General features: G+C 53.0%; 1 protein-coding gene across 1 annotated transcript in view; it reads right to left on the bottom strand.

Moving 5' to 3' along the window:
• The window catches only part of LOC116950488 (uncharacterized), a 234081-nt gene extending 212946 nt beyond the window's left edge, over positions 1-21135 (bottom strand). The window contains exon 1 of the mRNA XM_032968281.2: positions 20835-21135. The gene's annotated coding sequence lies outside the window, so the exon portion shown is untranslated. The remainder of the gene's footprint in view (positions 1-20834) is intronic.
• Positions 21136-27189: the final 6054 nt, after the last annotated feature.

Raw genomic sequence — 27189 nt, 5'->3', positions numbered from 1 at the left:
ACGACGATGAGGATTGATGACGATTGCGATGATTGTGACGCTGATGAGGATTGTCATGACGATTGCGATGATAATTGTGATGATCATGGCTGTGACGACGATGACGATGATTGTGACGATGACTGTGATGAAGATTGTGATAATCATGATTGTCATGATGATGTCGATGAGTCGATCATCCCCCCCTCCCCCCTTCACCCCCCTCCCCACCCCCCCCCCAATCATGTGGAGGGGGGCGGGGGGTGTGTTAAGGGGGACTGGTTGCTGGGGTTGTGCTCAGCGGGTTCAAAGAAGATACGACGGGGAGCGACGACGATGTTGACGAGGTGACTGTGGGGGGTATGGGGGGGGGCTAAAGACAGGGTAACGAGGGGGAGGGTGGCGGTGAGGATGAAGGAGTGGGGTGAGGTGGATGTCGTTAATGGGAGTGTTGAGGGACGCTAGTGGGGGGGGGTCACGAGCTATTATCGCAAATACAGCCCCCCATTTTCATTTAAATGTTCCGTCACGTGACCTCGCGGCAGCCCCTAATTGAGAGCCGCGCGCGCCCTAATTGGTGACAGGAGGAGACGCGGAGGGAGGTGGGGGAGGGGTTTGGGTGGGGGCGGTGGGGGCGAGGGGGTTCACGTGGGGAGTGGGGGAGGGGTTCACGTGGGGAGGAAGGGGGGGTCACGTGGGGAGGGCGAGGAGTTCACGTGACGATTGGGGGTTCATGTGGGGAGGGGAGTTCATGTGGCGAGGGGGGTTCGTGTGGGGAGGAAGGTTCACGTGGGGAGTGGGGGGGAGGGGTGCACGGGGGGATGGAAAGGGGGGCATCCCATGGGGATGGAGGGCGGTTCACGTGGGGAAGGTTCACGTGGCGGGGGGTTCATTAAGTGAGATGTCTCATTACTCCCCCCGCCCCCCACATTTCCCCCCAAATCAATCCCCCGCGTCGAACCAAGACGCGACGCCTCCTTCCGCTCAATCTGGGGAGAGCTTTAGGGGCGGGTGGAGGTGGCGGGCGGGGGAGCGGGTGGGGGTGTGGGGGTGGCGATAAAGGGGACGGGGTGGGGGGGGGTGACAAAAAGAGGGGGGGGGAGAGGAGGGAGGTTGAGGTGGGAGTGGGGGTGGCCGCCGCCGCCGCCGCCTCTGCTGCTGTAATAAATACCGCGTACTACACGGAGAGAGCCCCGTTATTGGCAAGTCGTGGGCGACTCCATAAAGACATTGTCTCTGCGCCTGCGGGGCTGAGGTGTGGGCCGAGGGGGGCGGGGCGGTGGGGGGTAGGAGGCGGGGGGGGGGGTGTTTGGGCTCCGTAGCCGGAGGGCCCCATGCGATTTGTAATGCGACGACACGACGCTTAAACTGTGATGCACGGGGAACGAGGAGGAGGAGGTGGTGATGATATTGCCGACTCGCGACAACACTCATCATCACACTCATCATCGTCAGCATCACACTCATCGTCAGCATCACACTCATCATCGTCATCATCGTCAGCATCACACTCATCGTCATTATCACACTCATCATCGTCATCATCACACTCATCATCATCATCACACTCAGAATCGTCATCATCACACTCATCATCGTCATCATCACACTTATCATCGTCAGCATCACACTCATCATCGTCATCACACTCAGCATCGTCATCATCACACTCATCATCGTCATCATCACACTCATCATCGTCATCACACTGATCATCGTCATCACGCTCATCATCGTCATCACTCTCAGCATCGTCATCACACTCATCATCGTCATCACACTCATCATCGTCATCACGCTCATCATCGTCATCACACTCATCGTCATCATCACACTCAGCATCGTCATCACGCTCATCATCGTCATCGCACTCATTATCGTCATCACACTCATCATCGTCATCACACTCAGCATCGTCATCACGCTCATCATCGTCATCACACTCATCATCGTCATCACACTCATCATCGTCATCACGGTCATCGCTCGTCATAACGCTCATCATCACCATCACACTCATCGTCACGCTCATCGCTCATCATCACACTCATTGCTCATCGCTCTCATCATCACACTCATCATCATCCTCACCGTCATCACGCTCATCGCTCGTCATCACACTCATTACATCATCGCACTTTTCACTCATCACACTCAGCATCACTCATCATTACGCTCATCATTACACTCATCCTCACAATCATTACTCATCGCTTTCATCATCACACTCATGTTCACGCTCATCATTACACTCATCCTCACAATCATTACTCATCGCTTTCATCATCACACTCATGTTCACGCTCATCATCACACCCATCATCACCATCATCACTCTCATTGCCCATCATCACACCCATCGTCACCATTATCACCATCATCACACTCATTGCTCATCATCACACTCATCACCACCATCGTCACACTCATCACCACCATCGTCACACTCATCACCACCATCATCACACTCATCATCACCATCATCACACCCATCATCACCATCATCACACACTACATCGCACATCGCCCATCATCACACTCACCATCATCACTCTCATTGCTCATCATCACACCCATCGTCACCATTATCACCATCATCACACTCATTGCTCATCATCACACTCATCACCACCATCGTCACACTCATCACCACCATCATCACACTCATCACCACCATCATCACACCCATCATCACCATCATCACACACTACATCGCACATCGCCCATCATCACACTCACCATCACCATCGTCACCACGCTTATCACATCGCCATGGTCATCGTGACATCGCTCGTCGCAACCGCTCGCCATCGCTCTCGTGGGGACGCTACAAAGGGGGGAGGAGGCGGTCGGGCGACCGTGGCGGCGTCACTCGGCAGCAGGCGGGCGGTGCCCACGGGGCCGCGATAACGAGAAGCGCACGCAGGGCGCCACACGCGGGGCCACGGGGAGACGTGAACTCCTGACCTCGCCAGCGGAACAAACTATACCGCGCGGGGGGAGGGGTAGGGGAGGGAGGGAAACCCTCCACCCCCACCACTCCTCCCCCTCTCCCCCGTCGCCTCCCACCCCTCCCCGGGTTTGACCCCCCCCCCCCCCAGAGTCGCATGCACCCCCGGACATACGCGCGCGACAAATCACGGGGAGAGAGAGCGGGCGGGAGAGACAGAGAGAGAGAGAGGACAGGGGAGAGGGAAGGAGATGGCGAGCGAGGGAGGGATGGGGGAGGCTGAGGAAGGGGGTGGGGGGGGGGGTTTGATGGGGGAGGAGGAGAGGGGGGGGGGTTAGGGAATTGGAACGTACTGAGAGGAGGAGGAGGAGGGGGGGGCAGTGATTCACGTTCATGAGCGCTCATTACAGTGAATCCCCGTGTCTCCGTCGTAACACCGCTTGTCTGTGTAACGACGTGTGTCCGTGTGTCTCTCTGCCTCTGTCGTAACACCACTCGTCTATGCGACGACCAATCCCTTGTGTCTCGTTGTCTCCGTAGCCATAACCGCGTGGTTATGCATCGACGGGTCTTTGTGTGTCTCTTTGTCACCGTAGCAACACCACGTGTCTACGCAATGACGTGGCTCCGAGTGTCTCTTTGTCTCCGTACTAACACCACGTGTCTGTGTATCCACGTGTCTCTCCGTCCACGTGTCCCTTTGTCACTATCATCATCACTGTCACTAACATCATCACCATCAACACCATCATCAGCAAGGCTACCTCATCATCAATCTATCACCATCATCAGCATCATCAACGCTCCGGGCTCCGTGAAGTGAGTTCGCGCTTCGTGTGAAGTAAACAGCGCGTGTTTTGCGGATAGACTAGCTCCGCCATAGGAACGTGGAATGTCCACTGGCGCTCAAGGCTTCGATGATGGACGCTTCGCGCTGCTTTGAGAAAGAGCCGCTCGCTTTGACTTTTGCGCGGAACAATGAATCCTGCCAGAGTCAATACAGCTTTTGTCTGTGTGGGAAGCGATGTGTGTTGTGGGAGTGTGGGGAGATGTGTGTGTGTGGGAAGATGTGTCTGTGTGGAGAAATGTGTGTGTGTGTGAGTGTGGAGAGATGTGTGTGTGTGTGTGTAGAGATGTGTGGGAGTGTGTGCAGAGATTTTTGTGTGTGGGGGGGGGGGGGGGATTTATGTGTGTGTGGGGGGAGGTGTGCGTGTGGGTGTGTGGGCGTGTTTACGTACATGTGATGGGTGTGTGTAGCGATATGAGTGCGTGTGTCAAGAGATGGGGTTGTGTGTGGAGAGATGCATGTGCCTGTGTGTATATAGAAGGGGGAGCGGTAGTGTAGCGGTTAGCGCTACGCTGCGCTACGAACCCGGTGACCCGAGTTCGATTCCCACTCACGGCCACCAACACCGGTGACGATTGTCTGAACCGATCCTGGGCCTCCGTTAGGTCGACTCAGCCCACAATTGAGTACATGGTGCGATGTGTAGTAAACATTCCTACTAGCGAGATAAAGGCGACCGGGCGTGGTGTTGGCCACCCACCCCCTCGTGTGCCGTTACCGGCCTTTATAGGTCCTCGTTAACATCACTTGCCCCAACAGTCTGTTAAGGCTATACGGGGGACCTTTTTATTGTGTCTGCGGATGGTTATACGTTGTCCGTGTCATGCAGCCCGCATGCCCAGCCACCGCATGCCTAAACAGCTTTTGTTCGACCGGATCGAGGGGGCTAAACGGGCGCGGCACGGGCTAGAGAAGAGATGGAGTGATGTGGTAAGGAGGACGTGGAGCTGAGTGGACTTGCCGATGACCGGTACCAGAGGTGTCAATATCGGCCTCTGTGGAGAAGGCTCGTGAAGGACGCTACTGGGCAGTTGGAGGCAGTCGCCCTCCAACAACAACGGAGGGCGGAGGAGCGACGCTCACAACAACGAGCGGAGCGCCGGGTGGCTAAAGCACAGCAAGTTGGCACAGTAGGGAGCACAGGTGGTGCATCAGCCAGTCATCTCAGTCATCTCAGTCAATCGACCCGTGGCACCTGGGTCTGCCCCGTGACCTCCTCCCAGCGGGCGTTCGACACTTCACGTGGCCTCAAGGTGCACATGGCCTGGCACAAGCGTCGTGGTGACGTCACCGCCACTTAGTGGCGAATGGCTGTTGTATATTTTGTACGTTACGTGTGTTTACTATGTTTGTATATTTGGGGTGTAAGCAGTGTGTATGTGTGTAGGGTGACCGGTCCTGAGCTCTCCCCTAGGTAAACTCAGCCTCAATGAGTACCTGGTGCGATGTGTAAACATCGGCATTGTCCAAACCACCACCCTCGCAAGCCGTTTGTTGTCTTCTATAGGCAGCTCCACAAAAGCACTTGCCCCCAACATTGTCTGTGTGGTTGTGCAGGACGAGGGTGTTATGCATTTTATACATCTCTGTGCGGCCCACGTGGAGACAAAGTGGGCATACATCAGAGACGCCATCTTCAATGCAGCCATCAATACCTTCGGCAAGCAGACAAGGCAGAACACAGACTGGTTTGAGGAACACCCGGCTGTATTGGAACCCATCCTCCAAGCCAAGCGCATGGCGCTCCTGAAGTACAAGCTTGTCCCAAGTACAGGATCGTCAAGGGCTCTGAAAGCTGCCCGCAGTGCAGCTCAAACGACCGCCAGACGCTGCGCCAACAACTACCGGGTGAACCTCAGCAGTATGATCCAACTCGCCTCTGACACTGGCAATATCCGTGCCATATATGAAGGCATCAAGACAGCCTTTGGTCCAAACATAAGGAGGACTGCTCCCCTTAAATACAGCACAGGGGCCATCATCACTGATAAACAAGAGCAAATGGCCAGGTGGGTAGAACACTACTCAGAGCTCTACTCACGAGACAACGGTGTGTCAGAAGCTGCCCTTGCTGCTGTAAAAGCCCCTACCAACGATACACGAACTGGACAATGTTACAACCTTGAAGGAACTTGACAACGCCATCAACTCACTAGCCAGCGGCAAGTTCCTGGGACAGGACGGCACCACACCCGAGGTACTGAAATGTGCGAAACCCGCCTTCCTCACAAAACTCCATGAACTTATCTGCCAGTACTGGCAAGAAGGAGCAATGCCTCAAGGCATGAGAGACTCCAACATCATTACCCAATATAAAAACAAGGGTGACCGTGGGGACTGCAATAACTACCGCGGCATCTCCCTGCTGAGCATCGTGGGGAAAACCTTTGCCCGTGTGGTCCTCAGCAGGTTACAGATACTAGCTGAGAGGACGTATCCTGAGGCTCAGTGTGGCTTCAGAGTAGGAAGGTGCACAATTGACATGCTCTTCTCATTGCGTCAGCTACAGGAGAAATGTCGAGAACAGAGAATGTCCCCTTGTACTTGGCATTCATTGATCTTACAAAAGCCTGACCTCATCAGTAGGGGAGGCTTTTTCAAACTCCTCAAAGTGATCGGCTGCCCACCGAAGCTGCTGGCAGTCATCTCCTCTTTCCATGACAACATGAAAGGAACAATACAGCACAGCGGCACCACCTCAGAGGAATTTCCCATACTCAGCGGTGTAAAGCAGGCGGGGTGCGTGCTTGCCCCAACACTATTTGGCACCTTTTTCTCACTTATGCTCACACATGCCTTTGGGACGGCAGAAGAGGAAGTCTTTCTCCATACAAGATCTGATGGCAAACTCTTCAACCTTGGCCGTCTCAGATCCAAAACAAAAGTACGCAGAGTCCTCATCAGAGAACTCATATTCGCCGATGATGCTGCGCTGACAGCTCACACAGAACAAGGTCTGCAGACACTCATCGACCACCTTGCCAATGCCTGCAATACATTTGGTCTGACAATCAGTCTGAAAAAGACCAATGTCATGGGCCAGGATGTCAGAGACACACCCCTCTTCCATAAACATTGGCAGCCACACCCTGGAAGCCGTTCAGGACTTCACCTACTTGGGTTCCACCATCACCTGCAATTTGTCCCTTGTCACAGAGATTGACAAGCGCATTGGGAAGGCGTCTACAGCTATGTTCAGGTTGACCAAAAGAGTGTGAGAGAACAAATCCCTAACGCTCAACACCAAAGTACAGGTGTACCGGGCATGTGTCCTTAGCACCCTCCTCTATGGGTCTGAGACCTGGACAACATACGCCTATCAAGAACATCGACTAAACACATTCCACCTGCGATTTCTCAGGCGCATCCTCGGTGTCAGATGGCAAGATCGCATTCCCAACACCTCAGTCCTCAACTTGGCCAACATTCCCAGCATGTACTCTCTACTCAGTCATAGGCGCCTGAGATGGCTTGAACACGTGCGCCGCATGCAGGATGGCAGAATACCCAAAGGATGTCTTGTACGGCGAGCTGGCATCAGGCACACGGGTCACTGGTCACCCAGCCGTGCGCTTCAAAGATGTCTGTAAACGGGACACGAAGAGCTGCGCCATCAACCCAAATGACTGGGAGAAAGCTGCCGGCGACCGACTCAGCTGGCAGCAGGCTGTGAAAACAGGCATCAGGAGAGGCGAGGGGAAGAGACGCACCGCTTGGCAGACCAAGAGGGAGCGACCTAAAGAAAAAGCAACAAACGCCTCTGGAGCTGCCACCGCATTCACTTCAGCAATTGCCGTGGCAAGGAATGTCACTCAAGGATTGGCCTACTAAGTCGTTCTAGGCGCTGCGAAACCTACAGCTGACCTCGTAAGGCGCAAAAGAATTGTCTCTCGAGACACAAAAGCCTATGCGTGTGTGCGACCCACGGATCTTGCAAAATAAGCCCGGCTCGCCGTTCCCTCGTCCACGCGTAAGGGGCAGTCCATAAGTTACGTCACGCGATTTTGGACGATTTTTGACTCCCCCCCCCCTCGTCACACGGCGTCACAAAAAGTCAGACCCCCCCTCAAATATGACGTCACAAAGCTCTGCCCCCCCCCGCCAAAACCATATTTCCATTTTGAAAATAAAACATGCTTCAAATCGCTTTAAACTATTGTCATTGTAGCGCGTATTTAATGTGGCGCTGCACTCTGATGTTGTAGGAGTGTTGTTATAACAATTAGTGTTGTTATAACAATTCTATATTTATTTAAAGTTGCGCATTTTTATGTGACGTCACATTTCTCAAACCCCCCCTCCCCCTCGTCACACATCGTCACAAATGTCTGACCACCCCCCCCCCCAGGTGCGTGACGTCATTTATGCACAGCCCCTAATGACATCCTGGCTTGGTGCTACGGATCACGCGACCTGCCGGGAACTTTCTCGAAAGGACATCACCGTGGAGCAGGGACGTGCGGTCAGGGGAGGCAGAGGAGGCAGAGCCTCACCTGTCATACTCCAATGAAAATAGCTCTTACGATAAGTAAAAAAAAAAGAATCAAATAAAATAAATAGTAAGATATTTCCACTGATCTGTCTTATAAATGCCATTTCTGTACGATTCCAATCATTTTTATAGTCAAAATCGCCAAATTTGCGGAGCTCCGCTGCAAATACCGGAAGAGACGAGAGGTGAGGCAGCGACGAGCTCAGCCTCCCCTCTGATTGCGCAACCCCTCAGTAACTGGATGGAGCGCGGGCAATAAGCGCGTGCCTGTTACTATCTCAGTACGTCACCAATGTAATGTTTGTAGACCCCTTCATTTCATGTCCTCGCCTTCCATACTCCAGGTAACAGGGGAGGCAGCTATCACATCTGCCTCACTGAGGGGGACGTGTCTAACACGCCCCCCTCAGTGAGGTCACGCCCCCCTACGTGAGGCCACACCCCCCCCCCCCCCTCAGTGTATGAATCTGGCTCTGACACTAGCCAGTGCCTCCCGAGCCATCGACCTCACCTCCACGTCACTGACGTGGAGGTGACCCGCGCAATGGCCATCGGCTCGGCGCGTGGTGAGATCGCGATGTTTGCGATCTCCTTTAAACGGTGGGGCTCCCCGGAGTTTGTCACTCAGCCCTGGTTCACCACAGCCCTGGCTCGCCGAGGTGCCGTCCGCTGGCGGGGTAAGGGAGGGTTTGCAATGAATGTCATTCCCGACTGCAAGTCGATTGCTCGCGTGACCTGGGTTGGGTCGTGCATCTCCACCCCTCCTCTCCGGAGCCGTGGGTGGATTGGGGGCAAATTGGACGAGGGTGATTCAGGACCGTGGCTGAGCTCAGGTTAGCCCTGGCGCAGACCTCCCCTGGACAGCTCTCGGTGACTCGAGGCGAGCTGAGAGGGAAACCCGCAGACCCCACTCCCCAAACGCGTACAACAGTGGTGCTTCACTCATTATCAGAGGGGGAGGGGGGGGGGCACTTTCGCCGACAAGACATCATCAGCGTGACTGAGGTTCGCCACCCACACATTATTTGAAACCATTGGGGGGGGGGGGGTGGTTGTGACAACAGCACGTTGATGACGGTGTTGAGCGCTGGAGTGGTCACTCGTTGTGTGTATCGTGTCGGGGTTGCGTCACGTCAGAGGGCCGCCCGTCAGGGGAGGAGTGGCGGGGTGGGGGGCACCGTCGGCCCCATGGAGCGCCTGGCACTGAAGAAGAGCGACGCTCTGGAGCGTTCCGCGTCGGAGAAGGGAGGAGAGGCCTCGCCGCAGCCTGGGGGTGGTTCGCGTCGAGCCTCTCTCGCAACGTGCGCAAGGCAACCCGTGGCTCGCAGGCTCGGAGGTCGCGTGCGGCGCTGCCAGGATTGAGTGGTGGTCGCGGTGGTGCTCGTGGGGGGGGGGCGGGCGGGCAGGGGGGGAGGAGACGGAGACTGCCTCGTCGCCATCCTCGTCACGATCCGTGGGCACGTAGAACCTTCACGGTGGTCCCCGTCAAATTTGCTTCCTCGTTCCCCACCCCCACCCCTACCTTGCGCCAATGCGCTCGAGTAGCGGCCGCGTCTTCTCTGGCACCAATCCCCTCGTGGTGTCGTCGTGAAGACGCGTCGTCTCTCTGTGAGGTCTCCACTCTCTCTTCCAGCTCCTTACGTTTTGCCGAACGACAGCGAGGACGGTTTAATACGTGGCGCGCTATCGCGACCAATGTTATTCGTAAGCAAGGTTTTTTTTTTTTAGGGGGGGGGGAGGGGTTAGATCGCGTGAGTGCAGATGTGTCGTAACCCTCCACCACCCGACACAGCCAGGAAGGGGTGTCACGTAAACAAAACGTGCCAGTTAGTTACTACTTCGGCCCACCGGTAAATCGGCGAAACGTCGTGCTACCCAAATTGTAAATGTTGTGGATTTACTCTCCAACACACCGGTGGGCTGGAGTAATAAACAAATGGCGCGTTTTGTTTACGTGACAAAGCGTACTGGCTGTGTCGGGTGGTGGAGGGTTACGACACATTTGTACTTACGCCATCTCACCCAAAAACCTTGATTGTGCATAAAAACAAGACGCTTTAAATTGTCACCTTGTCCACACCCGACTTGTGTGTCCAAAATAGTGCCCAGTAGTTTCCTTCTCATCACTCACCGCCTGCTGCATCATCGTCACCACCATCATCAGGTTGCCTTCTTCTTTGCGAAACCGTTTCTCTTTTTATTACGTTTCGCCACTCTGTGGATCCCCGTGTCGAGGAAGATGAAGAACGTAACACGCAGCACCGCCCCCCACCATTGGCAAGGATTGACGGAGCTCAACTCAATCCGTCAGGACTTGTGCGTGCCGCCTTTGGGGGGGGGGGGAGAACCCCTCAGTCCAAACCGGAGGACGAAGCATCGGGGCTAATCCTGCTCTAGGTTTGCTGAGGCTACCACCAACATCAGCCAACCAACCCCCCCCCCCCCCACTGTGGCTGGCTGACTGATGTTGGTGCCATCTGGCAAGGGGATATATGTGCGAAAGAGCCCCGAGGGTGGGAAACGCTCCGGGCAGAGGTAACCTCTCTCCCAAGTGACCCCGGCGAGAGAGAGCCCTGCTAACTGTGTTCAGCCTGCTGTTGTGTGAACTCGAAGATCTTAGTGTGCTGGCCACCCACCCACGCTCTGGTGTACCGTGGCGGCCGTGATAGGTGCTACTTGCTAGCAGCATCTGTCCCCCGAAAGCCTGTTAAGGCTACGTACGGGAGATCTTTGGGCGGCTGTGTGTTGCGTGTGTCGGGGAACGGCAGTGCGATGGTTCTCGCACGAACCCGAAGACCCAAGAAACCGGAAGGCTTAAGTTTGATTCCCAGTCACTTGACTTAGCGAGTCATATCATAACCTGTCCTGTGCCTCCCCTAGGTCGACTCGACCTTGAGCAAGCACCTGCCGCGGTTTTGCCTGCAGCATTTCCCACGTGCACACGCATAGCCAGACACACAGCCTGCCACGTGCACACGCATAGCCAGACACACAGCCTGCCACGTGCACACGCATAGCCAGACACACAGCCTGCCACGTGCACACGCATAGCCAGACACACAGCCTGCCACGTGCACACGCATAGCCAGACACACAGCCTGCCACGTGCACACACATAGCCAGACACACAGCCTGCCACGTGCACACGCATAGCCAGACACACAGCCTGCCACGTGCACACGCATAGCCAGACACACAGCCTGCCACGTGCACACGCATAGCCAGACACACAGCCTGCCACGTGCACACGCATAGCCAGACACACAGCCTGCCGCGTGCATAGCCAGACACACAGCCTGCCACGTGCATACGCATAGCCAGACACACAGCCTGCCACGTGCATACGCATAGCCAGACACACACAAGGGTACACACGTGTACAATAGCATGCACACACGTGCACACGTGTACAATAGCGTAAACACGTATACACACGTGTACACACACATGAAATACACACATACGTGCATACACATGTACACACATGTGCACACATACGTGTACACACATGTACACACATACGTGTACACACATGTACACACATGTACACACATACGTGTACACACATGTACACACATACGTGTACACACATGTAAACACATACGTGTACACACATGTAAACACATACGTGTATAGTACGTACACGCACGTGCACAATAGCGGGGCACCAACATAACACGTTTAACATGGGAGTCAACTGGGCTCCCCCCACCCTCCCCCGTGCCCCCCCCCCCCAGCCAGCCCCCCCGGAGTGAGTGGATGGAGCTGCAGACGCATTAGACATGCAGCAGGCACGCGCATCAGCTGGCGCAGGAGAAGCATGCGACTCACGTGTGGTGGGTGCGTGGGAGTGTGCGCACGCCCGCCTGTGCGCGCGTGTAGAGTAGGTGTGCGCGTGCCTGTGTGTGTGTGCCTGTCTGTGTGTGCCTGTGTGTGTGTGTGTGCCTGTCTGTGTGTGCCTGTGTGTGTGTGTGTGCATGCCTGTGTATGTGTGTGTGTGCATGCCTGTGTATGTGTGTGTGCGTGCCTGTGTGTGTGTGTGTGCGTGCCTGTGTATGTGTGTGTGCTTGTGTATGTGTGTGTGTGCGTGCGTGCCTGTGTGTGTGTGTGCGTGCCTGTGTGTGTGTGTGCGTGCGTGCCTGTGTGTGCTTGTGTGTGCGTGCCTGTGTGTGTGTGTGCGTGCCTGTGTATGTGTGTGTGCGTGCCTGTGTGTGTGTGTGCGTGCCTGTGTGTGTGTGTGCGTGCCTGTGCCTGTCTGTGTGTGCCTGTGTGTGTGTGTGTGCGCATGCCTGTGTATGTGTGTGTGCCTGTCTGTGTGTGCCTGTGTGTGTGTGCATGCCTGTGTATGTGTGTGTGCCTGTCTGTGTGTGCCTGTGTGTGTGTGCATGCCTGTGTATGTGTGTGTGCGTGCCTGTGTGTGCTTGTGTGTGTGTGTGCATGCCTGTGTATGTGTGTGTGCCTGTCTGTGTGTGCCTGTGTGTGTGTGTGCATGCCTGTGTATGTGCCTGTCTGTGTGTGCCTGTGTGTGTGTGCATGCCTGTGTATGTATGTGTGCCTGTCTGTGTGTGCCTGTGTGTGTGTGCATGCCTGTGTATGTGTGTGTGCCTGTCTGTGTGTGCCTGTGTGTGTGTGTGCATGCCTGTGTATGTGTGTGCCTGTCTGTGTGTGCCTGTGTGTGTGTGTGTGTGCGCATGCCTGTGTATGTGTGTGTGCCTGTCTGTGTGTGTGTGTGTGCATGCCTGTGTATGTGTGTGTGCCTGTCTGTGTGTGCCTGTGTGTGTGTGTGCGCATGCCTGTGTATGTGTGTGTGCCTGTCTGTGTGTGCCTGTGTGTGTGTGCGCATGCCTGTGTATGTGTGTGTGCCTGTCTGTGTGTGCCTGTGTGTGTGTGCGCATGCCTGTGTATGTGTGTGTGCCTGTCTGTGTGTGCCTGTGTGTGTGTGTGCGCATGCCTGTGTATGTGTGTGTGCCTGTCTGTGTGTGCCTGTGTGTGTGTGTGCGCATGCCTGTGTATGTGTGTGTGCCTGTCTGTGTGTGCCTGTGTGTGTGCACATGCCTGTGTATGTGTGTGTGCCTGTATGTGTGTGCCTGTGTGTGTGTGTGCATGCCTGTGTATGTGTGTGTGCCTGTCTATATGTGCCTGTGTGTGTGTGTGGGGAGCGGTGGTGTAGCGGTTAGCAGCGCTGCGCGACGAACCCGGCGACCCGAGTTCGATTTGCGCTCACGGCCAACGCCAGTGACGATTATTTGAACCGGTGTCTGGGCCTCCCCTAGGTCGACTCAGCCTCAATGAGTACCGTATGCGGCGTGTCTGGGGAGACAAAGGCGGCCGGGCGTGACGTTGGCCACCCACTCCCTGGTGTGCCGTTCCAGCCTTTATAGGTGCTGCTCGCTAATCGCACTTACCGCAACAGTCTGCCAAGACTATACGGGGGCTCTTTGTATTTTTTTGTAATCCTGCATGCGCGAGTACGATTGTCTGTGTATATGCGTGTCCGTGCATGATTACGTGTGTGTTATTGAGTGTGTGCGAGTGTGCGTGTGTATAGGAGTGAGTGTGCATGTCTGCCTGTCGTGTGTGTGTGTAATTACATGTGTGAGAGTGTGCGCAATGCAACCGCACGCGTGGGTGTGGGTGTCTGAGTAGGTGATGGGTGACGTGTGCGTGCATGAGTAAGTTTGTGAGTGTATGCGTGTGTGTGTGTGCGTTTTTAAGAGCCGTGGTGCAATGGTTGGCGCGCTGCGCTACTCAACCCAGCGACCCGATTTATATTGTCGATCACGGCCAACACCGGTGACGATTCACTGAATCGGTCCTGGGCCTCCCCTAGGTCGACTGAGTCTCAAATGAGTACCTGGTGCGGTGTTTACACAACGCCACTGGGGAGACAAAGGCGGCCGGGCGTGGCGCGGGCCATCCAACCCCTCGTGTGCCGTTCCCGCCTTCATAAGTGTTCGCTAACAGCACTTGCCCCAACAGTCTGTTAAGGCTAGACGCGGGGTCTTTGCCTTTGCATGCGCACACACACACAATACTAATTTCCAGGTGATCTCTTTTCTCGGTGTGAGGCTGGGAAAGGTCCTGGCAAGGATTATTGAAGATCGCCCCCTGAGGAGAGGCTTGCAGAGACCCAAAGTGGTTTTCAGACCGGGGTGGTCCTGTACGGATGCCCCTATTCTATGTCCATCTGCTACAACAGAGGTTGTAAAAAAATTCAACCGGACTAACAACTCTGCTTTATTGACCTCGCCTCTGGGCTCCGGGCTGTTCTTCGTGCATTTTGGGCTGTCCCTGATTCCCCAGCTCACAATTATTAAGGGCCGGGTAAAGTTACGTGGCCCGGGTCGTCAAAGCCATTCCCTGTTCATCTTGGGGTGCGACAGAGGTGTCCTCTGGCCCCTCAACTATTTAACATATTCTTTGATTTAAAGCTTTCGTGACTGCAAGGATTCATCTTCTTTGGTTCTTTCGGTAAAGTCACGTAGAATGAGAATAAAATAATAAATTAATAAAATAAAATAACACAATAAAATTTTCACGACGTTTCGGTCACAACACAAGCGGCCTTCTTCAGGTGAAAGGAACAGACCCGTCGGGACGACAGAGCTTCAATGAACGTTGTTAAAATTCGTAGCGTCTTTTTAAGCTGCTTTAGAAAAGTGAGGCACCATGACAAAGGGGTTTACATATTAAACAGGAAAATTTAGTCTTTGTTTTTTTTCGGTAAAGTCACGTATAAATAAAAAATAATAAAATAACAATAGCGTACGACGTTTCGGTTGCAACACAAACAGCCATCATCAGGTACAGAAGAGCTAAATTTACGAGAGAGAGGAAGCACATAACCCCAGATGTATATACAGACACCCAAGTAGGGGGGAACTAACACAGATACAACAGGATACAACAGAGAGAGAAGCATACCAAACAATCAGGGTTTAGCAAAATTTGGAAACCATATAAAGCAACACAGACGGACGGTCAAAACACAATTAACGCATAGTCTAGTGTGGATGTGTAAGCTTTGGCTTTAACATGGCTATTTCTGTGACCAGTCACAAGCTAATCACTCAGCTATTTCAATGCTAAATTCTCCTGTTTGATTTGTACTAGGTGCCTCTGTGGATGTGTAGGCTTTGACTTTAACATAGCTATTTCTATGACCAGTCACAAGCTAATCACTCAGCTATTTCAATGCTAAATTCTCCTGTTTGATTTGTAAACCCCTTTGTCAAGGTGCCTCACTTCTCTAAACCAGCTTAAAAAGACGCTACGAATCTTAACAACGTTCATTGAAGCTCTGTCGTCCCGACGGGTCTGTTCCTTTCACCTGAAGAAGGCCTCTTGTGTTGTGGCCGAAACGTCGTGAGCATTTTATTGTGTTATTTTATTTTATTAATGTATTATATTATTCTCATTCTACGTGACTTTACCGAAAGAACCAAAGAAGATATTCTTTGACCCCTTAGTTCGAGAAGCTTCCCATGGCTGGTGGAATATCCATCTCGGTGCAGATACAATGGGAGGGCTGATCGATGATTTAAATGCTGCCAAGCGATGGATTCCTACTTGCGTCGACCATGTGATGAATGCTGATGATCCTTTAATTGCTCCATCCCTTTTCCCTCCCATTGTGCTCCGTCCCCTGCGCTCTGAGAGTCGCGTTATCAGCGCGCTCTGCGTGTGTGTATGTGTGTTGAACTTCTTTCGCGCCGTACACCACGGATGACGCTGGTGCCATTATTTGCTCACACTGAGTCGCTAGTGACTCCCCTGCTGAACCCCCCCCCCCCCCCGCCGAGCTTCCCACCGACCCCCACCAACGCCACGCATCTATCCCGGGGTACGGTAACGCCATCGAGCCCCTCCACTCTTCGTGAGTAAATGGGTGGAAAGTTGTTAACTACCTCGCCTGGTATACAGGAGGTGGTGGGATAGATTGCGACCCTGCTGTATATTTGGAGTTTGCTTGTTTCTCTCCCCGTGGTCCCGTAGATTTGTCTCCAGGTCCTTCGGTTCCCCCCCCCCCCCCCCCCCCCCCACATTTGGAATCAACATTACGCGTTTTGAGTATTTGGCTGCTATCAATTTACACATGATAAGCCACTTCGTTGAGCTATCATTGGTTTCCAGGTCGCTTCTGAAAAAAGGAGCTATATAGCTCAGTGGGCCTTACCGGGTAAAATAAAACATTGCTTCGTTTTAGCAGATAGGTTAGTTTACAGTGCAGGAGTTCTCATATATGGGCAGTGTGCTAATAACCAGCTCACTCCAAAACAAGTTTAATCAGCTGCTTCACCATGTACGGAAGCTACCTGGTCTATTGCTCCATACTAAGCTTTGGCTCTTCTCGGCCACGGTCATGCCCCCCCCCTTCTCCATGCTTGTGAAATCTTGATGCTTTTGACCGAACACCGCCGCCGGTGTGAAACATTCGGGCTGGCCTGCCTACGATCAATTCTGGGTTTAACAAGACTATATCGTGTGTGAAGCTCACAGATCCGAGAAAGATCCAGACACGGTCCCATCAGTGACCTCTTCCGGCAGGTAAGGCTGCCTTGGCTGGTTCATGTAGCCTGCATGCCCAGCCACCGCATGCCTAAGCAGCTTCTGCTTGGCCCCATAGAGCGGGTTAAACGGGCGCGACACAGGCTATAGAAGCGATCGAGCTGATGTGGTAAAGAAGGATGTAAAGCAGATTGGACCCGCCGATTACCGGTGCCAGTGGTGTCAAAGTCAGCCTCTGTGGAGGAGGCTCGTGAAAGATGCTACAGGGCTGATTACGACGGTGATGATGACCGAGATTGTATAATTTTAAAGTGTTTTGCGTGATACTTAGAGCTGGACCCTAACCTTGCCCTCGGAGTGAAAGAGATCGAAGCTCCGAAGCCACATCAACAACACACGCTCCAGCCCTTCTAGAACCTGAAGATACAGCCAAGCTGTACTTTTTTCACCTGAAGACGATTGCTTGTGTTGCGATCGAAACGTCGTGATATTTTAAATATGTTTCTATCTACGTGGCTTTACCGAGAGACTCATACAATAAACATCACTAGAGTTGACATCAGTCACTCAAATCCCCAACCTTTATATACACCACTCCTCTACGGGGAGGGTTTGCCATGCTCGTTTGTTTCACACATAACTTCTAATTTAGCAATCTTTGGAAGAACGTAATCAATCAGGCTATGCGTTAACTGTGTGCTAACCGACTCTCTGTGTTGCATTGCATTACACTTCCTAATTTTACTAAATTTGCTTTCTAACGTGCTTGTTCCGTACTTGTTTAAAAGTCCATTCTCTCCTCTGGCCGCTATGGGCAGGAACTCCACACAACTCCCCCTCTGCCGCAACCCTCTATCTCTATTTAAGGCCTCGACACAGAGACCTTGTCTTTCTGTGTGCCTATGTGTGTGTCTCTCTCTGCTTGTGTCTCTGTGTGTCTCTCTCTGCTTGTGTGTCTGTCCGCGTGTCTCCATGTCTATGTTTTGTCTCGCTCTCAAATTTAACAATCTTTGGAAGAACGTAATCAACCGGGTTTGGCTGTTGACTGTTGTGTTGACCGACTCTCTGTGTTGTATTGTATTATATTTACAAGTTTACTATGTTTGTTTTCTCATTCATTTGTACCTGATGATGGTTGCTTGTGTTACAATCGAAACGTCGTATTCTATTATTATTTAATTTATTTTTACGTGACTTTACCGAAAGAACCAAGGAGTAACATTACTCGAGTTTACATCAGTCACTAAGATCTCCGGCCCTTCTAGAACATCACTAGACTTGATGTCAGTTGTGCTAATCTCCAGGCCTTATATAACATCACTAGAGCTGACATCAGTTACTTAGATCTCCAGCCCTTCTAGAAAATCACTAGAGTTTAAATCAGTCACTCAGATCTCCAGCCCTTCTAGAACATCACGAGAATTTACATCAATTACTCGGTTCTCTAGCCCTTGTAGAACATGATTTAACGTCACATCCGTGACTATATGAGATCTGTATGTATCCTGCGGCTCATCAACAAACAAGAGCCCCAGTTAGGGGCCGTCCATAAATGACGTCACGCGATTTTGGACGATTTTTAACCCCCCCACCGTCGTCACACGGCGTCACAAAAAGTCAGACCCCCCCCCTCAAATATGACGTCACAAAGCTCTGCCCCCCCCCCCCCCAAAAAAAAACATATTTCCATTTTGAAAAATAAACATGTTTCAAATCGCTTTAAACTATTGTCATTGTAGTGCGTATTTAATGTGGCGCTGCACTCTGATGTTGTAGGAGTGTTGTTATAACAATTAGTGTTGTTATAACAATTCTATATTTATTTAAAGTTGCGCATTTTGATGTGACGTCACATTTCTCAAACACCCCCCCCCCGTCATTTATGGACGCCCCCCTATATAAAACGACAACATTGCCTTTCCAGATACAATAACTAAACTATTTAAATTTGACCAGATAAGTCCCACTGAGCTATACAACTCTTTTCAGAAGCAACCTGGCCACAAATAATAGCTCAACGAAGTGGCTTATCATCTGGAAGTTTCCCGCAGCCAAATTCTCTAAACAATTGTGTTTATTCATGTGGAGGGGAAAAAATAATCCCCACGAGCACGGGGAGAGAGACACGCAACCTCCAAATATACAGCAGCAGCAGGCATCAGGGCTGGGATCGAAGCCACGACTTCCTGCATACCAGGCGAGGTAGTTAACATCTCATAGCCACCGTGGCACCATCGATGGGAAGCAGCGGCGGCATCTCTCTTCGGAGGAGCAAACCTGGAAATACGCGCGCGTTTTGCTGCTACTGTCGATGTTGCTACTGCTGCTGCAGTTGCTGATGTTGCTGCTGCTGCTGTCTGCTGCTGTTGCTGCAGCTGTGGCTGCTATTGCTGCTGTTGCTGTGTGTATTCCGAGAACGATGATTGAAGTCTGGTCGGTTATCAAACATTGATGAACGTGGCGAAAGTGGCGTGCAGATGCCGGTTTGCCGGCGTGTACCCGGCTGATCGCAGATAGACAGCCGGGCGAGGCATTGTGACGAAGGGTGTAATCATATGTTGACTTCACACCAAGGTCACTTATCCTCCCGCTGTTGTTTAGGAGATGTTAACTACCTCGCCTGGTATGCACGTTCGATCCCGACCCTGACGCCTGCAGCAATATATATTTGTAGTTTGCATGATGTTGTTGTTTCAAAGGCAATGCATACATGCGCCACGGTGGCAAGGATTTTCTATCTCGCCTGGGTACACAGGAGGTCGTGGGCGCGATCCCCACCCTGACGCCTGCAGTATATTTGGAATGATAAAGTTGGGTTTTTTTTTAGGGGTTGGTTCGCGTCAATATAAATGTGTCGTGAACCCATCACCACCACCACCACCCTGTAACACAGCCAATCGGTTAGGTTTGTCGCGTAAACAAAACGAAGCACAATTACATGTTGTGGCTTTGCTCTCCAACACACAAGCGGTGCGCTGTACGCGTAACGAATTGGCACGTTCTGTTGAAGCGACACACCTTACTAATTGACTGTGTAGGGTGGTGGCGGGATCAACGACGCATATTCACGTGATCTAACCCAAAATAAAAAAAACCTGTATTATGGATGATATGGGTCGCGAAAGCCTACGTGTTAAACCGTGCACAGTTAGTGACTACTTCAGCACACCAGGTGCGTTGCAGAGCAAAAAACCACAGCATTTACAACTTGAGTACTGTGACGTTTCGCCGGTGATTGCTGCCACCAGCTTCATCAGGCGATGCTGGCGGTATTCCTGTTTCCTGTCTCTACCCCCCAGAATCCCTTCACATTTAGACCCAAGATCACGCGTCTCAGAGTTATTTGGCTACTGCTTATAAATGTCCACGTGATGATGACTGATGATGAGACACTCTCCTTGAGCGATCTTCGGTGATGGCAGGGTCGCTTCTGACCGACAATTAACACGAAATAAATAGCTACACAGCTCTGTTGGGCCTTTACCCACTGGCAAAATAAAACAAAAATATGAGTTTTAAATAGTTTAAACGCTGGAAAAGCGGAACCAAAAGCTGAAAAGTAAGCAAACAAGCGTCTGGAGGGAGGGAGGGAGGCATGGAGGGAGGGAGGGAGCCGCGTGCTAGGAATGACACCGAGAATGCAGAGGAGGCGGGGGGGGAAGGATTGAAGAACGCACGGACACCACCCCACCTCGAACACCGTTTGGAGGCGAGCGGACGCACCGCCGTGACAACCCCCGTGCGCTCTACGCCGTGGGGGGGGGGGGAGAAGGAGTGGGGGGGGGCGGGTTAACTAACCCCCCCCCCAAGGAAGGACCGCGACTCAGCGGCAGACGATGGAGCGACGGAGCGAGCGGCACGGCGGGATCGCGGGCCACCCCGAGAGACGGCGATGGCGCGGAGAGCCATTCACCACGACTGCTGATGGTGATGGTGGTGATGGTGGTGATGGTGGTGATGGTGGTGATGGTGGTGATGGTGGTGGTGGTGATAGGATCGTGGTTGAATGCCCGCGTGGTGAGAGTCGTGAGTGGTCGCGCCGCGGGTGGATTCCTCACCTCCGCTCTCCGCGCCTCCGTGGCCCCTCCCCTCCCCCGCCTCCCTCGCCTCCGCCCCCCAGGATCACCTCCAGGGAGGGGGGGGGGGGTCCCGAACCCCTTGTACTGTGGGACCCCAGTCAGGGGGTCAAGGGATCCCTACGGGCACCCCGCAGCAGCAGCAGCAGCCTCCGTGACTCCTCTCTCGTCTCTCCTCGTGTGTGCAGCGCGGGTCGACGCAGGGGGTCGCGGATTGCACCACGTGCCCCAATAGAGCGGGCTGCCCGAACCACCACCCCGGCCTCCCCCCCCACACCACACCACCAGCCCCCCCCCTCCCCCCCACCACCCCTCCACGCGTCAACCGCACCAGCAGCCGACCGCTTGGACGGCCCCACCGCCTTTCAGCGGCCGCATCATTCCGTCACCCCCCACCCCACCAATCTCCACGGCCACACCGCACGAGGCCACGAGGATGGAGAGCGCAACACCTCCGAGCACAAGGGGCGGCCGCACCGCTCCTAGACACGGCCGCACCACCGCCACCGCCTTCTCCTTCCTTCAGTGACCTCGCCACTCGGCAGTTCACCGAGTTGGCATCTCACCCCCACGTCTCTCGCTTCCTCGAGGTCTCCGTGTCTCTCTGCCACAGTGACTCTCTCTCTCTCTGTGGGTACATGTATCGGTGGTTCTGTCTATCTCTGTGTCGCTGTCTCTGCGTCCATGTCTATATCCCTACATCTCAGTGTCCCCGTGTGGCCCTGTCTCGTCTGCACGTGTCTCAGTGATTCTGTCTCTGTCCGTGTCTCTGTGTCTCCGTGTCTATGTGGCTAGGTAACGTGTCTCTGTGTCTCCGTGTCTCTGTCTCTGTCCGTGTCTCTGTGTCTCCGTGTCTATGTGGCTAGGTACCGTGTCTCTGTGTCTCCGTGTCTCTGTATCTCCGTGTCTATGTGGCTAGGTACCGTGTCTCTGTGTCTCGGTGTCTCCGCGCACGCGCGCGCCCCTCGCCTCCAGAAGCGATGAATGCGTGGAGGGATCCGCGCGAGCCTCGAGCAGCCTCGCTTGTGCGTGCGCGTGTGGGTGTGTGTGTGTCTATCACTGTGTGTGTGTCTATCACTGCCTGTGTGTGTGTCTATCACTGCCTGTGTGTGTGTCTATCACTGCCTGTGTGTGTGTCTATCACTGCCTGTGTGTGTGTCTATCACTGCCTGTGTGTGTGTCTATCACTGCCTGTGTGTGTGTCTATCACTGCCTGTGTGTGTGTCTATCACTGCCTGTGTGTGTGTCTATCACTGCCTCTGTGTGTGTCTATCACTGCCTGTGTGTGTGTCTATCACTGCCTGTGTGTGTGTCTATCACTGCCTGTGTGTGTGTCTATCACTGCCTGTGCGTGTGTCTATCACTGCCTGTGTGTGTGTCTATCACTGCCTGTGTGTGTGTCTATCACTGTGTGTGTGTCTATTACTGCCTGTGTGTGTGTCTATCACTGCCTGTGTGTGTGTCTATCACTGCCTGTGCGTGTGTCTATCACTGCCTGTGTGTGTGTGTCTATCACTGCCTGTGTGTGTGTGTCTATCACTGTGTGTATCTATTACTGCCTGTGTGTGTGTCTATCACTGCCTGTGTGTGTGTCTATCACTGCCTGTTTGTGTGCGTCTGCCACTGCCTGTGTGTGTCTGTCACTGCCTCTGTGTGTGTCTGTCACTGCCTGTGTGTGTGTGTCTGTCATTGCCTGTGTGTGTGTGTCTGTCACTGCCTGTGCGTGTGTCTATTACTGCCTGTGTGTGTGTCTATCACTGTCTGTGTGTGTGTCTATCACTGCCTGTGTGTGTCTATCACTGTGTGTGTGTCTATTACTGCCTGTGTGTGTGTCTATCACTGCCTGTGTGTGTGTGTCTATCACTGCCTGTGTGTGTGTCTATCACTGTGTGTGTGTCTATTACTGCCTGTGTGTGTGTCTATCACTGCCTGTGTGTGTCTATCACTGCCTGTTTGTGTGTGTCTGTCACTGCCTGTGTGTGTCTGTCACTGCCTCTGTGTGTGTCTGTCACTGCCTGTGTGTGTGTCTGTCACAGCCTGGGTGTGTGTCTGTTACTGCCTGTGTATGTGTCTGTCACTGCCTGTGTGTGTGTCTGTCACTGCCTGTGTGTGTCTATCATTGCCTGTGTGTGTGTCTGTCACTGCCTGTGTGTGTGTCTGTCACTCCCTGTGTGTCACTGCCTGTGTATGTGTCTATCACTGCCTGTGTGTGTGTGTCTATCACTGCCTGTCTGTATGTCTATCACTGCCTGTGTGTGTGTCTGTCACTGCCTGTGTGTGTGTTTGTCACTGCCTGTGTGTGTCTGTCTGTCACTGCCTGTGTGTCTATCACTGCCTGTGTGTGCGTGTCTATCACTGTGTGTATGTCTATCACTGCCTGTGTGTGTGTCTATCACTGCCTGTGTGTGTCTATCACTGCCTGTGTGTGTGTCTGTCACTGCCTGTGTGTGTGTGTGTGTCTATCACTGCCTGTGTGTGTGTGTCTATCACTGCCTGTGTGTGTGTCTATCACTGGGTGTATGTCTATCACTGCCTGTGTGTGTGTCTATCACTGCCTGTGTGTGTCTATCACTGCCTGTGTGTGTGTCTATCACTGCCTGTGTGTGTGTCTGTCACTGCCTGTGTGTATGTCTATCACTGCCTGTGTGTGTCTGTCACTGCCTGTGTGTGTGTCTGTCACTGCCTGTTTGTGTGTGTCTGTCACTGCCTGTGTGTCTGTCATTGCCTGTGTGTGTCTATCACTGCCTGTGTGTGTCTATCACTGCCTGTGTGTGTGTCTATCACTGTGTGTGTCTATCACTGCCTGTGTGTGTGTCTATCACTGCCTGTGTGTCTATCACTGCCTGTGTGTGTGTCTATCACTGCCTGTGTGTGTCTATCACTGCCTGTGTGTGTGTCTGTTACTGCCTGTGTGTGTGTCTATCACTACCTGTGTGTGTGTCTATCACTGCCTGTGTGTGTCTATCACTGCCTGTGTGTGTGTCTATCACTGCCTGTGTGTGTGTCTATTACTGCCTGTGCGTGTGTCTATCACTGCCTGTGCGTGTGTCTATCACTGCCTGTGTGTGTGTCTATCACTGCCTGTGTGTGTGTCTATCACTGTGTGTGTCTATTATTGCCTGTGTGTGTGTCTGTCACTGCCTGTGTGTGTGTCTGTCACTGCCTGTGTGTGTGTCTGTTACTGCCTGTGTGTGTGTCTGTCACTGCCTGTGTGTGTGTCTATCACTGTGTGTGTGTCTATCACTGCCTGTGTGTGTGTCTATCACAGCCTGTGTGTGTGTCTATCACTGTGTGTGTGTCTATTACTGCCTGTGTGTGTCTATCACTGCTTGTGTGTGTGTCTATCACTGCCTGTGTGTGTGTCTATCTGCCTGTGTGTGTGTCTATCACTGCCTGTGTGTGTGGCTATCACAGCCTGTGTGAGTGTGCGTGTGTGTCTATCACTGCCTGTGTGTGTGCGTCTCTATCACAGCCTGTGTATGTGTGCGTATGTGTGCGTCTCTATCGCATCGCAGCCTGTGTGTGTGTGCGTCTCTCTCACAGCCTGTGTGCGTGTGGGTGTGTGCGTCTCTCTCACAGCCTGTGTGTGTGCGTGTGTGAGCGTCTCTATCACTGCCTGTGTGTGTGCGCGTCTCTCTCACAGCCTGTGTGTGTGCGTGTGTGCGTCTCTATCGCAGCCTGTGTGTGTGTGCGTCTCTCTCACAGCCTGTGTGCGTGTGGGTGTGAGCGTCTCTCTCACTGCCTGTGTTAGTGTGCGTGTGTGTGCGTCTCTCTCACAGCCTGTGTGTGTGCGTGTGTGTGCGTTTTCTCTCACTGCCTGTGTTACTGTGCGTGTGTGTGCGTCTCTATCGCAGCTTGTGTGTGTGCGCGTCTCTCTCACAGTCTGTGTGTGTGTGTGCGTGTGTGAGCGTCTCTCTCACTGCCTGCGTGTGTGTGCGTGTGTGTGCGTCTCTCTCACTGCCTGTGTGAGTGTGCGTGTGTGTGCGTCTCTATCGCAGCCTGTGTGTGTGTGTGCGTCTCTCTCACAGCCTGTGTGCGTGTGTGTGCGTCTCTCTCACTGCCTGTGTGAGTGTGCGTGTGTGTGCGTCTCTATCGCAGCCTGTGTGTGTGTGTGCGTCTCTCTCACAGCCTGTGTGCGTGTGTGTGCGTCTCTCTCACTGCCTGTGTGAGTGTGCGTGTGTGTGCGTCTCTCTCACAGCCTGTGTGAGTGTGCGTGTGTGTGCGTCTCTCTCACAGCCTGTGTGTGTGCGTATGTGAGCGTCTCTCTCACAGCCTGTGTGAGTGTCCGTGTGTCTCTATCACAGCCTGTGTGAGTGTGCGTGCGTCTCTATCACAGCCTGTGTGTGTGCGTGTGTGCGTCTCTCTCAAGCCTGTGTGAGAGTGCGTGCGTGCGTGTCTCTTACAGCCTGTGTGGGTGTGCGTGTCTCTCTCTCACAGCCTGTGAGTGTGTGCGTCTCCCTCACAGCCTGTGTGAGTGTGCGTGTGTCTCTCTCACAGCCTGTGAGTGTGTGCGTCTCTCTCACAGCCTGTGTGTGTGTGCGTCTCTCTCACAGCCTGTGTGAGTGTGCGTGTGTCTCTCTCACAGCCTGAGTGTCCGTGTGTCTCTATCACAGCCTGTGTGTGTGCGTGCGTCTCTCTCACAGCCTATGTGTGTGAGCGTCTCTATCACTGCCTGTGTGAGTGTGCGCGCGAGTTTGCGTTCTCGCTCACGGCACTTGCCCCAACAGTACCATGAAGGATGTGAGGCGGAGCTTTGTCTTTGTGTGTGCAGCCACTCCACCGAGGTTGTGCGTGGAGTGGCTGGCGGCGAAGGGGGGCAGAGGTTGTCAAGTCGCAGGCGCACTGCGCTCACAAGCTGCCCCCACCTGAGTTCGACTCCCGTCACGGCCAAGATTCGTGGCGAATATCTGAACCGATTATGGGTCTCTCCTAGGTCCACTCAGCCTGAGATGATGATGCACTATGTAACACGATTTCTTTGCCTGGGTAGTTTTGTTTATAATTGCTTATGCCTCAAAAGTACAGCAAGTGGATATTATTATTCCCCCACAAACGTTGCTTTTGTGACAAGGACTTCACGTGAAGGAATTACACAAATGCACACCACGTTTTCTCATTAAAAAAATAGGTACATTTAAAAATATCAATGTTCTGGTCACAAGAGCAAAGTTTGCGGGGAATAATAGCCACTTTATGCACTTTTGAGGGATAAGCAATTAGGAAATAACATTTACTAACCAGGAACAAAAAAAACACTATATTTTGTTACACACTGATTATCTGGCGCGGTGTATAAACACGGGACGATGGTGGGCGGGCGGGCGGTGGGGGGGGTGGTTCGGTTTTCGCATTACCAGTAACCGCATCGAATTAAAAAAACCGGTTACCGGTATGCGGCAAGGTAACTGGTATAAACGGGCATAACACGTGCCGGAGTGGTAATCGCACTGGAATTGCATCCCCATAGTCGTGTTAAGGGGTTCACCACCACCACCAACGTGAAGACGTGAGGTCGCCTGCGGTGGGGTAAAGTGTGGATACTTCCACCTCTTAACGAGCTACCTTTCATATCTTTTGGGTCTTTCGGTAAAGTCACGTAGATAGGTTCAAGGAAAATAACAAAGAAAACTACGACGTTTCGATCGCGACAACAAGCGGTCGTCATCACCGCTTGTGTCGCGATCGAAACGTCGTTACTTTTTATTATTTCCTTTGAACCTATCTACGTGACTTTACCGAAAGAATCAAAGAATGTGAATTCCTGCAGTCACGAAAGCTTTAGGTAAAGATTTAGCGATCTTTTTATTTCACCAGGGAAGGCCCCCGCTGAGCTACCGAGCTCTTCGAATTTTGTTTTTTTTCAGAAGCGACCCGGGAATCACGAATGATCGCTCGAATGAAGTGGCTTCTTCTTCTTCTCGTCATCATCACCACGTGGAACATTCCCAGCAGCAGCCAAAATACTCCAAACGTCCATTCAGTCATCGTGCGCAGTCGGAGAAAGACCGACGCTCCAAACGGGTGACCCCTTGCGACAGCATTTTTAATAAACAATACTTTCAACGCGTGCGATGTTGATTCTAAATGTAGAGGCGGGGGACCGGAGGACCCGGATAAAAATCCACGCGACCCCCGGGCGGGGGAGAGAGAGAGAGAGAGAGCGAGGCATAGCAAACTTCAAATATACAGCAGCAGCAACGTCAGGGTCAAGATCGAACCCACGACCTCCTGCATACCAGGCGAGGTGGTTAACATCTCTTAGCCACCGTGATGATAACGATGATGAGAGAGACACACAAACTCCAAATATACAGCAGGCGTCAGGGTCGGGTTCGAG

This window comes from Petromyzon marinus, chromosome 39, assembly GCF_048934315.1.
Source record: "Petromyzon marinus isolate PM22_M1 ecotype Great Lakes invasive population chromosome 39, UKy_Petmar_22M1.pri1.0, whole genome shotgun sequence".
Classification (NCBI taxonomy): Eukaryota; Metazoa; Chordata; class Hyperoartia; order Petromyzontiformes; family Petromyzontidae; genus Petromyzon; species Petromyzon marinus.
The sequence above is the reverse complement of the archived record's forward strand: the minus strand, read 5'-3'. Positions and strand labels throughout refer to the sequence as shown.